The following is a 17896-nucleotide window of genomic DNA, read 5'->3' on the forward strand; positions in this document are numbered from 1 at the left end:
AGAAAGAACAGAGAAATTAGTTGGAGAAGAACAGGGAGGCTTTAGGAAGGGAAGAGGTTGTGTAGATCAGATATTCATTCTTAGATCTTTAGTGGAAAAGTTTCTAGAGAAGGGAAAGAAGTTGTATGTGGCTTTCATGGATTTGAAGAAAGCATATGACAGGGTGGATAGACAAGGATTGTGGAAAGTGTTAAGAATATATGGAGTAGATGGGAAGTTGCTGAATGCTGTGAATAGTATGTACGATGGTGCGAAGGCTGCAGTGTGTGTGGATGGTGAACTAAGTGAATTTTTTCTTTGAAAGTTGGGTTGAAACAGGGATGTGTCATGTCTCCATGGTTGTTCAATCTGTACATGGATGGGGTAATAAAAAGAGGTACAAGGTAGGGTAGTGGATGTTGGAGTGGCCCTGGTGAGAGAGGATAGTGTTTGGAAACTCCCTGTACTGTTGTTTGCAGATGATACTGTGTTGTTGAGTGAAGACGAAGGGGAGCTGCAAGGCTTGGTGGATGAGTTTGGGAGAGTGTGTAAGAAACGGAATCTAAAGGTGAATGTAGGGAAGAGTAAAGTGATTGTCTTTGAGAGGGGTGAAGTCAGTGAATGTACAGCGAGGTTGGATGGTGAGGAATTGGAAAATGTGAGTACGTTTAAGTACTTGGGTAGTGTGATGAGTAAGGATGGAGATTTGGAGGTGAAGTGCTTGAAAGGGTACAGCAGGGAAGAAAGGTTGCTGGTTCTTTGAAAGCAGTGATAAGAAACAGGGAAGTGAGCATGGAAGTGAAAGAGTTACTACTTGACAGTATTGTGATACCAACTCTAACGTATGGAAGTGAAGCTTGGACGTTGTTGGAAGGACACAAGTCAAGAGTGAGAGAAGTGGAAATGAGTTATTTAAGAGGAGCCTGTGGAGTCACATGGAGAGACAGGCTGACGAATGAGGATATAAAGGAGCGTTGTTGTGTGGATGTGGATGTGATAGGAAGCGTTATGAGGAACACACTGAGGTGGTTTGGCCATGTGGAGAAGATGGAGGGTGAAAGACTGACGAAGAGAGTATATGTGAGTGAGGTGGAGGGGGGAAGAGGGAGGGGGAGGCCGAGGTTGAGATGGAGGGATGGGGTGGAGAGGTATATGAGAGAGGGGGGTGTGAGTTGAGAGCAGGGCAGTGAAATGGCGAGGGATAGTGCGACTTGGAGGAGATTTGTTTGTGGCCACCCCAAACGGGATTGAGGCGTCTGGCAATAGATAGATAGATAGACTTTCAATTTCCTCCTTTCACACACCCTTCCAAACTCCTCTACCAACTGTTTCAATCTCTTCTCTTAATCAGCCACCAGTGCAGTATCATCTGCAAACAGCAGCTGCTTCAGATTCCACTCTCCACCATCAACATTCACCAGACTCAGACCTCCACCTAAAACTCTTGCATTCACCTCCCTTACGACACCATCCATATAAATATTAAACAACCAAGGCGACATCACACATCCCTGTTGCAGTCCCACTCTCACGGGAAAGCAATCACTCACAGCATTTACCACTCTTACACAAGCTCTACTATTTTCATAAAAACTTTTCACCCCTTTTAGTAACCTACCATCTAGTCTATACAATCTTAAAACAGTCCACAAAGCCTTCCTATCATTTCTATCATACGCTTTCTCTAAATCTATGAATGCCCAAAACACATCCTTGCCTTTCGCTAAATACTTTTCGCACACTTGTCTCACAGCGAACACGTGATCCACACATCCCCTCTCTCTCGTAAAGCTGCACTGCTCATCACCAATCACTCCCTCTGTACCCTCTCTAACTTTCATAATTAACATCTACCATACACCTTACCTACAACACTCAACACACTTATACCCCTAAAGCTAGTACAGTCATACTTATTCCCCTTGCCTTTATACAACAGGACCACACAAACACTTTCCCAGTCAATTGGCACCATACCTTTCACAAACCACACATTCAACAATCTTACTAACCAGTCAACAATAGTCACTCCACCACCCTTCAGGCATTCCACGGGACACCCATCCATACCTGCAGCTTTCCCTGTTTTCATCTCCTTTACTGCCTTCTCCACTTCCTCCTTCGTGATCAAAGAATCATTGAACTCTCCCAACACATTTATTCCTTGCACCCTTCCATCTGCCACAATCTCAGCCACCCTTTCCTCCTCTACACTTAACAGTCTTTCAAAATACTCTGCCCATCTCTTCCTTACTGCATTCATCTCAATTAACATCCTTCCATCCTCTGCTTTTACTCGCTCTTCCTTCCCAGACTCTCCCTTTCGCACCCTTTTAACCTCCTTCCAGAACATTTTCTTATTCTGTTGATAATTCTCAGTCATCCGCCTACCCCACCTCTCATCTGCTGCCACTTTAGCATCACGCACAGCCCTTCTCGCCCTATTCCTCGTTTCCTTTTACCTCTCATATGACACCTCATCCTTCCTCTGCAGCCACACTTCATCTGCACGTCTCTTCTCAGCCACAGCCATACTTATTTCCTTACACCCCCATTCACTTCCTTTTCTTACACCACCACCCACACGTCTCACACCACACACCTCTTCTGCATGCCCCACCACAGCACTCTTAAACAACTGCCATTCCTCCTCCACACTGCCATTTTCCTGATCTTTCACTTCGTTCCACTCAGTCGAACAGGACAGTACTCCCGAGGTTGATGGGAAGCTGGTGATAGGGAGAGCTGGAGCTCCCGTTTCACCAGCCCTCAGGACTTGATCCTGACCATCTCCCTTTTCTGAACATTTTCAGTGCATTCATTTACACAGAGAGTTGGCCAGCATGCTCTCATAATACCTCTACCTTCAACTGTCTAGACCACACTACATGCGCATAACATATCACACCTTCTGTTCACATCTTTAGTAATGGCCGCTGCAATCTTACATTCAAATGAGGTGGTACCTTGGATTGCCACCACCGGCAGGGTAGGGCTGGAGGCACAGGGTCCTCCCGGTCGTCATCAAGCGACTGTGCCGGCAGCAACTGTTGCTATTTCCGGGAATGCACGTCGGCGAAGAGGTGACGGTGCGGCCTTATTTTTTACCAACATCCGCGGCCTTACCACAAATTTAAACTCAGTTCATTTTTTCCTACAGTCCATATCCCCTTTGGCCCTTTTCCTCACAGAACCACAAATCTCACCCTCTACCGATATATCTCCATGTTATTTTCCCGGTTACCATCTCCTTACAAACTTTCGAAACAAGGGCGGCACCTGTTGTTATATCAAATCCCAATATGCAGTTGATACTATTTTAAACTTCACTTCATCCAGTTTTGATTACTCATTATATAAATTAAATTGCCAAAACATTACCAAATATATCTGTGTAGTTTATCGTTCCCCCAATGCTTCTTCGGAACCCAGTGTATTTGATTCCATATCCACTCAGTTGAGTAACCTTGACCTTGCCCTTGGCAATGAAATTACCATTTTGGGTGATTTTAACATACACAATGTTGAATGGTTATTGCATTCTGCCCGGACTGACGATGCTGGTCTAGAATGAGAGCTGTTTGGGGAATCGTTTAATCTCTCCCAGTTGGTAAAGCAACCAACCAGAATACCTGATAATCCTGACCATAATGCCCATCTCTTGGATTTATTCTTGACAAATAATCCAGATCAATACAGGATAGAGGTACTGTCACCACTTGGATCCTCTGACCACAATCTCATCAAAGCCTCATTAGTTAACCCTCCTACACCTCCCCATTCCGAACCTGTCAGGGTGACCTGATGGCACTTTGACAGGGCAGACTGGGATGGATTTAGAAATTATCTTGCTGATGTTCCATGGTAGTCTTTCTTCTCTAGTGATCCCAATACTACCCATTCCCACATTTGTGACTTAATACTAGCTGGTATGGATTTATTCATACCAAGTCAACAGTTCACTAAAAGATCAAACTCTCCAAAATGGTTTGATGGCAATTGTGCCAGAGCAACAGCCCAAAAGTCATTAGCATATAACTCTTACTTAAAATCAAAAACATCTGAATCACTCTCCCAATTTAAAATTGCTAGAAATCATGCAAAAGCTGTATTAAATCTATCTAAATCAAACTTTCTTCAAAAGCAAGCATCAAAACTACTTAACAACCCTAATGACAATAGAATATTCTGGTCAACTTTTAATTCTTTCAATAATAACTTTAACAAGTCATCTTCCATTCCCCCACTAAAATCTTCAGATGGCATTATTGCAAATGACCCACGTGGGAAAGCAGATATCTTTGCTAGTACCTTTGCCAGAAACTCTACCATAGATGATACCAGCCAGAATGTCTCAGTACTGGAACTTGATTCTCCCAAAATTGCCCCACTTAAAATACAGACAAGATTCGTAAAATCCATCCTAGACAATTTACCTACCAACAAAGCTCCAGGCCCAGATGGAATTCCTCCAATTGTTTTGAAAAAGTGTTCCCCTGAACTTGCCTCTGTCCTAGCCAAATTATTCAGACTATGCATACGTACTTCTTTATTCCCAAATTCATGGAAAGAAGCCAATATCCACCCAGTTCCGAAGAAAGGAAGTTCGTCTGACCCCTCCAATTACAGACCAATAGCTGTCACATCTTCTCTTGGTAAGGTATTTGAAACTTTAATTAATAAACATATTGTTAAACATCTTGAATCCAACAACTTAATTAGTGATAGACAATACGGTTTTTGCCACGAAAGATCCACCATTGACATACTCAATCTCTTAACTCATACCATCCATCAATCAATTGATCTTTTTGGAGAAACTCATGCAGTAGCTCTTGATATCTCTAAAGCTTTCGACAGAGTATGGCACCGTTCCCTGCTGTCCAAACTCCCTTGCTATGGACTAACGTCTTTTGTTCCTTTGATTTCTTCTTATCTTAGTGACAGGAAAATAAGAGTAAAAATAGATGATGTATATTCGAATTTCCACTCAATTAACGCCGGCGTGCCGCAGGGATCAGTTCTGGCGCCAACCCTTATTTCTGGTTCATATTAATGATCTTTTATCTGTCACTCACAATCCCGTTCACTCATATGCAGATGACTCAACACTACATAGTTCATTCACACTCAGACATCCATTTACAAAGTCTAATATCTCTACCTCTCAACTCAGTACAGCCATCTCCATAAATCAAGATCTAGCTACAATCAGTGAATGGGGACAAAACAACCTTGTCTCTTTTAATGCTAGTAAAACTAAATATATACAGTTTACTAATAGACAGATATTGCCAGATTCGTACATTACCTTCAGTGCTACTAATATTCCCATCTCCAAAAGTATTGAAATTCTTGGTGTCTCACTTAACAGTGCCCTCAACTGGACCTCTCATGTCAGATCACTTGCTAAGGCCGCCTCAAAGAAACTTGGATTATCGTACAGAGTCCGTAACTTCTTCGCCGATGAGCAGTTAGCTATAATTTATAAGAGTCATGTGCACTCTCAGCTTGAATATTGCTCACCCTTGTGGAATGGTTGTGGAGAGGTTGCACTGAGACAACTGGACAAAATTCAGAATAAAGCTGTTAGAATCAATAACAACCCTGCCATTACATATAAACTACCTCCCCTGCAAGTAAGAAGGAATGTTGCCTCCCTTGCATTATTTTACCGATATTTTTTTGGCAAGTGCTCAGACGAGGTTGCGTCCATGGTGCCGCCTCTCCATGCCTTCCCTCGTGCTACACGGGCATCTGGTAGCGCTCATGACTGGAATGTCACTCAACCATATTGCAGAACTTCTGCCTATCAGAATTCTTTCATTCCCTGAACTGCATCTCTCTGGAACTCGCTTCCCCAGAGTTGTTTCCCTCCAAATTTCAACCCACAACTGTTCAAGTCTAACTGTTACAGATGTTTTATGAATGGAGGACACCAGTAGTCTGGTGTATGGATTTTTTTTTTTTCCCCCATTTGTTTTTCCTTCCTCCATTCTGTAAAAAAAAAAAAAAAAAAAAAAAAAAAAAAAAAATCTTTCAATTTCTCCTGATACTCTATCATTTTGTCTCTTTTATCCAACTCACTCACTTTTAAAACCTCCCTGCCACACCTAACCCTCCTAGCTCTCACCCATCTCTTACCTACTCTTAACTTTCCCTCCACCAGGTAGTGGTTAGACATACCTCCACCCTCCCCTCTCAGAACTCTCACATCCAACAATCTTCCTATTATATTCCTAGACACAACCACATATTCCATCAATGCTTCATCTACAACCATTCCACCCTCCTGACTCACCCATGTATACTGATAAATACAGTAAAAGTCCCATTATTCGGCATCTATGGGACCGGGATGATACCGAGAAATTAGATTTGCCGAATAATCAAAAACCTACCCACTCAGTACCTTAAATATATTGGTGAACACTGTCGTCACCACTTATGGTATTACAACTGTGCTTGGAGAGAGTACTGTATACTGTACAATACTGCAATCAATACAGTACTATACCTGAATCTGAAATATATAAATAAATTACTGAACATATACAAGTGTAATGACACAGTAGGCCTACAAGTCAGATAACACTTCTTGGATGGCCGAAATCATACGGAATATTACCTACCAGCTCAGTACATCACAGGTATTGGTGAACTCATCACTAATATTATTACAAATATGTTTGGAGTACTGTATACAGTACTTTTTCCGAACGAAATAAAATAGTCGGAAAATTGCATAAAATAAAGTGAAGGAATATGAATTGGTAAGGTCTTTCTGATGAAAGTTAAACTTACATTTAGCACTCACTCTTTTGTTCATTTTTTTGTTTACATGGGAAAGGTAGAGTATTGATGGAAACTGTAATGTATTCCATGAACCCCTTAATAACCTCCAGCATTGAACAACCCATTACAGTACTGATGTCAGTGATGTCAAGTTAGTGAGCTATGAAAAAACTGTGAACAATTATGGGAATGGAACGAAGGTCACTGGTATGTTTACAGGACTCTACGCTATGATTCCAAGCAGTCAGGGGGTCGGTTAATCTCAGATGTTTTCGCCCATTTGGTAAATGCACTGTAACTTTATCAATTCTCCTGTTAATCGTAGCGAATCATAGCATGGGTTTAGGAAGCTAAATAACACATTTCTAGGTGTGCCAGATGATTATCTTCACATCTTATAAGAAAATGGAAGAAATTTAATCCCTCTCTGAGTACGTAAAGTTCTTCCATTCTTCTGAAATCAATTTATTTTTCTTAAAGATGTGAAGGTGTTCGTCTGGCTCACCTAGCAATGTGTTATTTAGCTTCCTAAAACCATGCTATGATTCGCTATGATTCACGGAAAGATTGATAAAGTTACGGTGCATTTACCAAAAGGTCGAAAACATCTGAGATTAACTGACCGCCTGACTGCTTGGAATCGTATCGTAGAGTCGTGTAAACATACCAGTGACCTTCGTTCCCTCCCCATAATTGTTCAGTTTTCTTTATAGCTCACACTAACTTAACATCACTGACATCGGTACTGTAAAGGGTTGTTCAGTGCCGGAGGTTATTAAGGGGTTAATGGGATATATTACTGTTTGCATCAATACTCTCTCTTTCACGTTAAACACAAATATGAACAAAAGAATGAGCACTAAATGTACGTTTAACTTTCATCAGAGAGACCTTAGCAATTCATATTCCTTCAGTTTATTTTTAAGTATTTTTCTGACTTTAGGTTAGGTTAGGTTTGGTTAAATTATTAGGTACAGTTAAACTCGGTTAGGTTAGGTTTAGTTAAACAGGACAGTCCCTTCCACCATTATGCTGAGGAATAAAAATGCTAGAGCTGTCACAGCCGTACAGCTAAAAACAACGGAGAAACTGATTTAACAAGCAACATTTATTTATGGGTAATGTATTACAGTGTCATCAGTTCATGGGTTACAGAATTACCATTAAGTGTCATTTTCAGGAATACATCAAGAATGAAAGAATTTAAAGAATTAGCAAGGGGGCTTGGAACGTAACCCTCGCTAATTTGGTGGGGGTGGTTACTGTACTGTATGATACAGTGCAGTATTGTAATCAATACAGTACTATACCTGAATCTGAATAAAAATACAGAAATTAGTAAGCATACAGGATTGTAATGAAACATTAGGCCTACAAGTCACAGATAACACTTCCTGGACTGCCGAGATGATTGTGGACACCTGCCGAACAATCAGAGATTTTCGTAAATGGGACTATTTCTCAAAACTGCCGAAATGTCGAATCTACCGAACAGTCAGCTGCCGAATAATAGGACTTTTACTGTATCTTTCTTCTCGAACAGCGTATTTCCAATCACCATCTCTCGCTCAACACACATCCGTATCATTCGTTCCCCATTTTCATTTCTTCCAGGCACATCATGCATACCAACTACACCTTCAGCTGCTATATTTCCCACTCTAGCATTCAGATTTCCCATCATTACCACATTCACATTTGCTCCAAAACTCTGCAGACACTCATCAACATCATTCCAGAAAGACTCCCTCTCTTCTTCATCCCTTTCACTACCAGGCCCATATGCACTCACAAACACCCACAACTTACGTTCAACTTTCGCCTTCATCCACATCAGTCTCGATGACACCTCCTTCCATTCAGTCACACACTGCTGTACTTCCAGACTCACTAACAAGGCCACACCATCTCTTGCCCTTCCTCTGTCAACACCTGACAATCTTCCATTCACAAGTCCAAACATAAACTCGACCTTCCCTTTCATCTTCATGTCACTCAAAGTTAACACATCCAAATTTCTTCTCACAAACATTCTCCCAATCTCCTCCCTTTTAGCCTCAATCGTAGTACATCTCTCACATTCGTAGGCCCAATCTTCAGGGTACAGGGATAACTCATTCCCCCATCCCTTTCTCTGGCCTGTCTCTTTTTAGGAACTAAAAAACAGAGGAGGGGGTCCCTAGTCCCCTAATCCCGCCCCTTTTGATGGCCTTTTACGACATGCAGGGAATACAGTGGCAGTATTCTTCCTAACACAACCTGGCCGCAGAGTGCAGTAGTAGTACCGCCCCATAGTTTTTGCATATTTTGCACAGTGTTCTTGGTGTTTAGAATTACTTTGGATATTCCTATGTGTGTTTTGATGTCTAAGTATGCCAAAATGACCGGAAAACACTGCCAAAGTTAGGAGGGGTACTGTACATACAGGTATTTTTGTGTGTGTGTTTGTGTGTTGCATTAATTTGCATATTCCTTTGTGTGTTTTGATGTCTAAATATGTCAGAATGACCGGAGAACACTACCAAAATAAGCAGATGTACTGTACAAATAGGTTAGGTACAGGTAGGGTGTGGATATAGTAGGGGGATATTGTTCATCATCCGGACATCAGCACTACATGGACATGTCTTTGACTCAGTAATCCCTCTGAGACCGTGACGCCCAAGTCCTGGACATTCTGGGCTCGGGGCTTTGGACACACACACACACACAGGAAGTGAACCGAGGCAGACGTCCGACATCGGCGCTCTGTACCGAACCAACACAGCCAGTGGCATTACCTAAATTAGTATCTTTGTATGAGTCAAGCTCTGTACCAGGTTAGACTAAATGATTTTTCATTATTAAAAGGAAAAAAAATAATAATTTTAAACAAGACTTGCTCAAAAAGAAAAAAGAACCAAGAGGAAAAAATGCGCTGAGTCAGCTGAGCTTTGTTTTGACTACAGCAACACGGGGAAAGTGTACATACTTTGTAAGTACATACTCTGTTCTTTTAGTATTGCAAAATGGATACATACTAGTAAAGCAAATTTGGAAAAGAAAAGGGATAAAAGTAAAAAGCAAAATGATGATTTCTACCAAGAACTTGTTGAAGTGGAGACTCACAATAGACTGGTTGAACGTTTACACAAACTAGAAATGGCTTTCAAAAATGAAATTGAGGAAATAAAGAAGCAAATGCACTTGGAAAAGGAAGAAATAGAAAAACTAGGAAGGGAGGCCAATAAGAGGAGTAGACTGTAGCACCAGTCGAGCAGGGCAGTACTCTCGAGGTGGATGGAAAGCTGATGACAGGGAGTGCTGGAGCTCCCGTTTCATCAGCCCTCAGGACTAGTTCCTGACCATCCCCCTTTGCTGAACTTTTCCAGTGTCTCAGTTACACAGAGAGTAGGCCAGCATGCTCTCCAGTACAAATTTCTCTATCTACACCAAACTACATGCACAGTACACACTACACTTCCTATTCTAAATTCACCAAAAATGGCGTCTTTTAATCAAGCCTCGGATTCCCCAGGGGGGGGGGGACCATAATGCCCCCACCGTCCACCCCTCTCCCGGTGACGACTCGAGGTGCCTGGAACCACAGTCTGACTCTCTTCTTCTTCATTTCTGCAACATTCGCGGCCTTTCCCCTAACTTTCGCTCTGTTGAGCACCACCTCTCCTCCTCTAAACCTCACCTTCTTTTTCTAACGGAGACTCAGCTGTCTGAGGCAACTGACAGCAAACCCTTTTCTGTATCCTCCTACTTTCTCTATACTCATTTCAAAGCCAAAGGTGGCTGTTGTGTATACATACGCAACGACTTATCTTGCTCTCGTGTTCCTGAACTTGATTCTTCTGAATTCTCCACACTCTGGCTTCGGCTTTCCTGTCATTCTCTGACTAAATATATCTGTGCTGTTTACTTATCCCTAATTCTACTGACTATCAAAAATTCTTCGACTATCTTACTTCTACGATAGAACACATTCTGTCCATTTCTCCTTTCTCTGAAATCTCCATTCTTGGAGATTTCAATGTTCACCACCACCTTTGGCTCTCCTCTCCTTTCATGGATCCACCTGGTGAACAAGCCTACATCTTTTCTATCCTTAATGACCTAGAGCAGCTTGTACAGCACCCTACCCGTATCCCTGATCGCCTTGGAGAGAGCTCCAACATACTTGACCTCTTCCTCACAACTAATCCTTCAGCTTACTCTGTTAATCTTTTCTCTCCGTTGGGCTCCTCCGATCACAACCTTATTACCTTAACCTGTCCTATCACTCCAGTACGGCCTGTGGACCCTCCAGGGAAACGTCGTCTGTGGCATTTTGGAGCTGCGGACTGGGAGGCCCTCAGGCAGTACTTCTTTGATTTTCCCTGGAATGATTATTGCTTCCATGGCCGTGAGCCATCTGAGTGTGCCTTGCGCATTACGGAGGTTATTCTCTCGGGCATGGAAGCATACATTCCTTTCTCATATCCTTTGACTAACGCAAGAAAGCCTTGGTTTAATCACGCTTGTTCTAATGCTGTCCGCAACAAGGAGAAGGCCTACAAAAGGTACCGGAGCCAACCCACCCCTGAATCACATCATCTTTACGTTTCTGCCCGGAATCATGCTAAGTCTGTTCTTCGGTCTACTAAAAATAATTTCATCCATACTAAATGCTCTCAACTCTCCAACTCGAATTCTTCCCAATCCTTCTGGCACCTTGCCAAAAATCTTTCTAACAACTTTACCTCATCATCCTTCCCTCCTCTTTTCTACTCTGATGGTTCTGTAGCTATTTCTTCTACTGATAAAGCAGATCTCTTCGCACAGACTTTCTCCTCCAATTCCACCTTAGACGATTCTGGTGCTGTTCCTCCATCACTTCACCCCTCTGACTTCCTCATGGCTGACATTAAAATTTCTTCAGTTGATGTATTTTCTGCCATCACTGGCCTCAGTACTAACAAGGCATATGGGCCTGATGGGGTCCCTCCTGTTGTTCTCAAGAACTGAGCTTCTGTGCTTACACCCTGCCTAGGCAAACTCTTTCGCCTTCGTCTGTCAACTTGTACTTTTCCTTCTTGCTGGAAGTTTGCTCTCATTCAGCCAGTCCCAAAGAAGGGTGACCACTCCCAACCCTCCAACTATCGTCCAATTGCATTAACGTCCTGTATTTCAAAAGTTTTCGAGTCAGTTCTTAATAGAAAAATTTTAAGGCATCTTTCCTATCACAACCTTCTTTCCGATCGTCAGTATGGGTTCTGTCAGGGACGCTCCACTGGTGATCTTCTCACCTACCTTTCAGACTCCTGGTCATCCTCCTTTCGGGACTTTGGCGAAAGCTTTGCCATTGCACTTGACATCTCAAAGGCTTTCGATCGAGTCTGGCATAAATCTTTAATTTCCAAACTGCCCTCCTACGGTTTCTATCCTTCTATCTGTGTCTTCATCGCTAGCTTCCTTTCTGCTCGTTCTATAGCCGCTATTGTAGACGGCCATCGTTCTTCTCCTAGATCTATCAACAGTGGTGTTCCTCAGGGCTCTGTCCTATCACCAACTCTCTTCCTTTTATTCCTCAATGATCTTCTAAGCTGTACATCTAACCCTATCCACTCATACGCTGATGACTCCACCCTTCACCTTTCCATTCGGTTCCCGCAACGCCCATCTCAACAGTTACTTCAAGAAACAAGGGATGAGGCTATGGCACACCTGATGTCTGACTTGGCTCGTATCTCTGACTGGGGTAAAAATAATATGGTTGTCTTTAATGCATCTAAGACTCAGTTCTTACACCTATCAACCCGACAAAATCTTCCACAGGTATACCCACTAATGTTTAATAATATTTAGCTTAATCCTGCATCATCCTTGAACATGCTTGGGGTTTCATTTACTCGGGACTTATCTTGGAAAGATCATATTACATCTCTTGTAAAATCTGCTTCCAAGAGATTGGGTGTGGTAAGCCGACTCCGCTCTTTCTTTACCCCTGCACAATTGTTGACTTTATACGGGGGTTATATCCGCCCCTGTTTGGAGTACAACTCTCATGTGTGGGGAGGCTCCCCACATACAGCTCTTCTCAATAGGGTGGAGTCAAAGGCTTTTCGTCTCATTAACTCTCCTCCTCTTACTGACTCCCTTCAACCTCTGTCTCTTTGCAGCACTGTTGCATCTTTATCTCTTTTCTATCGCTACTTTAATGGTCACTGCTCCTCTGAACTGTCTGCTTGCATTCCTCCACCTCTACGACGGGCACGTAGCACCCGTCTGGCAGCAAACTCTCATCCCTTTTCTGTCCAACTCTCTAATGCAAGAGTTAACCGTTACTCCCAGTCTTTCATTTATGCAACAGGTCAGCGCTGGAACTGTCTCCCTCTGTCTGTATTTCCTGCTGCCTATGATCTCCAGTCTTTCAAACGCAGTGTGTCCAGGCATCTCAAAATGATCGGATCTTGAATTTGGTTCTCTATTGTACAGTATTTTGTTTTTCTCTTGGAGAGATCTGTTACTGCGAGCTCATGGCCTTTGGTTCCTTCTTCCTTGCATTAAAAAAGAAATAAAATAAAATAAAGAAAGAAAGACACAACCATCAGTGAACTAACAGTGGAATTGAGTACGCTTAGGAAGAAAGTGAGAGAAATGGCAAGTACAGTAGTCAATCACAAGAGTGTTATGGAAGAGTTCAAAAATGACACAGAGACAATTAGGCAAGCAAGCAGTCTTATGGACTAGAGCAGTGATATTGAAGAGAAGATAACACAGGTGAATGAAGCTGTGTAAAGCTACAAAAATGATGTGGAAACCACGTATGCTGAAATGGTGGAAGTAAAGAAAGACTTAGAAGCAAGGGTGGAGGAAAAAAGCATTAAAAAGGAAGTGAAAAGAATAATCCAAAACAATCCAAAGTTAGTCAGAGATTCAGTAGATATAAAAAATCTATAGTAATCACTGGTATAGAAAAGGAAGAAGTAAAAAACAAGATCACAAGAGACAAAAAGGAGATGGCAAATGTAATGAGCTTACTGAAAGAAGTATCAGAGGAAATCTGTAGTAAAGACATAGAGGAACACAAAAGGTTAGGGAAATACGAGAAAAGCAAGACAAGACCTCTAAAGGTGACTTTCCAGAGTGTAAACACTGTGGAAGAGATACTAAAAAATGCAAAGAATAGTATGGAAAAAGAGGAGTTCAAAAATGTATGGATAAAAAGATGCCTAGCACAAGAGGAACTGGAATTACTGAAAGAGAAAAGGGAGGAAGCAAAAACAAAAAATGAGGGAAGATCAGAAGAGGAGAAGAAGAATTTTTTTTACAAAGTAATAGGATTCTAGGTACGAAAGTGGTACACAAACAGGATGGAAGAAAAAGGAGGAAGGTAGTAGAACCATGTCATGACAAGTATATAAACAAGATGATAAAGTTGATGTACTCAAATGTGGATGGAATGGTATCTAAATTACTAGAGATGAATGATTATGTCAGAGAAAATGAACCACGAATAATATGCCTAACTGAAACAAAATTAACACCAAGGATATCCAATGACATACTAAACTTAGAGGAATACAATATACAGTAAAAGTCCTATTATTCGGCAGCTGATTGTTCAGTAGATCTGACATTTCGGCAGTTTTGAGAAATAGTCCCATTTACGAAAATCATTGATTGTTCGGCAGATGTCCGGAATCATCTCGGCAGTCTAGGAAGTGTTATCTGTGGCTTGTAGGCCTAATGTTTCATTACACTTCTGTATATTCACTAATTTCCATATTTTTATTGAGATTCAGATATATTACTGTATTGATTACAATATTGCACAGTATCATACACTACAGTAACCACCCCCACCAAATTAACGAGGGTTACGTTCCAAGCCCCCACGCTAATTCTTGAAATTCTTTTTCTTGATGCCTTCCTGAAAATGACACTTACAGGTAATTGAGTAGCCCATGAACCACTGACACTGTAATGCATTACCCATAAATAAATGTTGCTTGTTAAATCAGTTTTCCCATTGTTTTTAGCTGTACCTTTGTGACAGCTCTAGTATTTTTATTCCTCAGCATAATGGTGGATTAGGGCGTCGGGCTATAGATAGATAGATAGATAGATAATGGTGGAAGGGACTGTCCTGTTTAACTGAACCTAACCTAACCGAGTTTAACTGTACCTAATACAGTAATCACTCCAATATCCGACGTAACAGAGCCATTGGTAGGTCCGGTTATTGGTTTTGTCCGGATATTGGGCCCCAGCTTATGGACTTGTACTTATGGACCCTAACTCAGAGAAACACCTATACAACTCCCTCTGGACATGCATAGCACCTATTTAAGACCCAAATCACACCAATAAGGCACATAAATGACTGAAATAAATGCAAAAGAAACATAAAATAAGGGTTTAGAAGTATGTTCATACATTAATAAACATTCTGGTACTTATGGACCCTAACCTAGCCAAACTCAGAAAAACACATTCCTACTGCACATGTATGAGGTAAGTATAGTATGGAAAAAAGTACAGTATGAAACATTCTGGTAAGTATAGTATGGAAAAAAGTACAGTATGAAACATTCTGGCTACTTACAGCAAGTCCCTGGCCACCTCGATGAATAACCGCCTCCTCTCGGACTCTGACAGTAAGAACGATTTCGTGCAGCACTTGCAGTACACTCTTCCTGAAGTCTTGCACTGAACTTAGTCAATAACACACAGAAGTCTGTTCTCTTCACAGTGTTCACTTTAGTCCAAATAATGCTCCATTTCAATTTTGTGTTGCACATTAACTTTTCCCAATCTTTTCAAAATTTCCAAAGCCAAAACAAAGAAGTCTATTTACGTTAATTTTAGTTTCCACGGAGTCTTTTCTCTCAACTCGAAAACCTTAACACAACACACCGTTTTTTCACTGCACAACACTCAAAATTCCCGTGTGGTCTGGTGGAGAAGTTCTCACCGTCAGAGTCCGAGAGTAGCACTGGCAGGCGACCAAGGGGTGCATCGCTGGGTCGTGGTGATGGCGTACCCACTGCAGAGGACTCTGAGGAAAGCCGCAAACTCACGTCAAGCGGTGACTCCACCGTGGCTGATGTGCTGGGCTGTGGCTCGGAGCATGAGGGCCTGTCTTGGGAAGGCAACGGAGTGGAGCCAGGGCTGGGCACAGCGGAGGTCATGGGCCTGAAAAAACTGTCAGTCATTGACTGACGCAAGGACCGTCGATTCTGGCGATTGATGATGCGCTGCCTGAAAGCACGCACTTCCTCCACGAGTCCCAAGGGCCCCATCTCCCTGTCGCAGTCTGGGTGTTCTAGGTAGTCTAGGACGAACTCTAGATGTTCCCGGAGTGCGCTCAGCTTGGGGATGGCTGGAGTAGTGTCCTGCTGAGAGGAGTCCGCATCATCGTCGCCTGTGTCGTCGGAATCTTCAAGTTCGGTACTGACACCAGCAACCGAAGACGCGATCTGGATATCAGACAACGTCTGATACCCAGGATCGTCCTCGTCATCGTCCAGCCACTCACGAACATCGTCCACATCAACATCGTCGCTGTGCGTACGTAGCCGTGCATGGAAGTCATCCACGTCAAACCCTAGAAAATCATACTTCACATCTGTTCCGAGAAGCAGTCGAGACCAACCATTTTCAAGAGTTTTCGCAGGGACTTCCTTCCATGCACTAGCCCAGTTGTACAGTGCAGACTTGATGTTGTAGCGGCAAAGGTTTTCCAAAGTCCGCTTGCATCGTGTGTCCCGTCCTTCCCTGCGCTCGTCCTCGTCCTCGAGAACAACCATCACCTCGTCCAGGAACTTCCGACGGTACAGGCGCTTTGTTGCCACGACCACTCCTTGGTCCATTGGTTGAATGAGAGCAGTCGTATTATGTGACAGAAACATGCACCTAATACGGCCATTCTCAGCAACCAAGTCCGTGTCGCACGGGTGGGCAGGTGCATTGTCGAGCAGAAGGAGAGCCTTTACCTGGTCGAGAGGGATTCCCAGTGTCTTCGTCTGATAATGGATGACCTCCTTGACGAAGTGACGGTGAAACCAGTCTTTGAAAATCACAGCTGTGAACCATGCTTTCAAAGAATGGTACCAGACGACAGGAAGGACATCCATCACCCCACGAAAGCACCGAGGCTGCTTTGCACGGCCAACAACAACGGGCTTAAGCCGGTGCATGCCGTTAGCACTGGCACAACACAAAGCAGATATCCATTCCTTGGAAAGCTTGCGGCCAGGTACACGCTTCTCCGTCTCCTCGGCTAGAGTGTTCGTTGGCAGCGAGCGATAGAATAGGCCAGTTTCATCAGCATTGTAGACTTGACCGAGAGTTAGGCCCTGCCTGTCGATCAAGCCTTTCACCTTGTGCCGAAACTCGTCAACTTCATCCTCGTTAGCGTCCAATGCTTCGCCATGTGCTTTACGGTTAGTAAGGCCATGTCGCAACTTGAACGCGAAGAGCCAACCCTCGGATGCCTTGAAGTCTAGGGCGTCGTGAAGCCTTGCGAACTTCTCAGCAGCAGCCTTCAGCTCCGTTCCACGTACCATCACACCAGCTGCACGTTGCTGTCGATACCAAATCAACGTGGATCGGTCGATTTCTGCAAACTTGGGGGTAAACATAACCTTCCTTTCCACGTTGCGTTTGCTTCGCGACGAGAAGTCAGCCATGTACTGCATGAGTTTGTCTTGGGAACGTTTGATATCGAACAAAGTCGACCGGGCCAGGTTGTATTTGCGGAGAATGCGGGAAGAAGACCAACCTGCATCAACTTTCTCCAATATCTCCCTCTTCTTTTCCAGAGTCAACACCACTCTCTTTCTTTTCTCAGGTGACGGGGCCATCATCACACAAACTAAGAGGAGGCCCGAGAGCAGCAGGAGGCCCTGCAGCAGGTACGGCACCACCACAAAAGTGAACACATGGGCAGCCATGGCGAAGAGCATAGGTCCAGTCGCTGTGAGAGACAGGCGGGAAGTGGGGAGGATGCAGCAGCGCTCTATCGGATGTCGGAGGAATGACACACCAAAACAATGCTCTCCCGCGGCACGCACTGCAAGTTCAAATTACGGACGGGAATTTTTTGGGGGGGGGGGGGGGGGGATCCCAGGACGATAAGGATGTTCGG

The 17896-nt window shown here is 43.2% G+C and overlaps 1 protein-coding gene across 1 annotated transcript in view; it reads left to right on the forward strand.

Annotated features, from left to right (window-relative positions):
• Window positions 1-17896, forward strand: part of Ars2 (arsenic resistance protein 2) — an 842642-nt gene that overhangs the window by 133724 nt on the left and 691022 nt on the right. The gene's annotated exons all lie outside the window — the stretch shown is intronic.

This window comes from Coenobita brevimanus, chromosome 62, assembly GCF_032717465.1.
Source record: "Coenobita brevimanus isolate Jiangsu-jjx chromosome 62, ASM3271746v2, whole genome shotgun sequence".
NCBI lineage: Eukaryota > Metazoa > Arthropoda > Malacostraca > Decapoda > Coenobitidae > Coenobita > Coenobita brevimanus.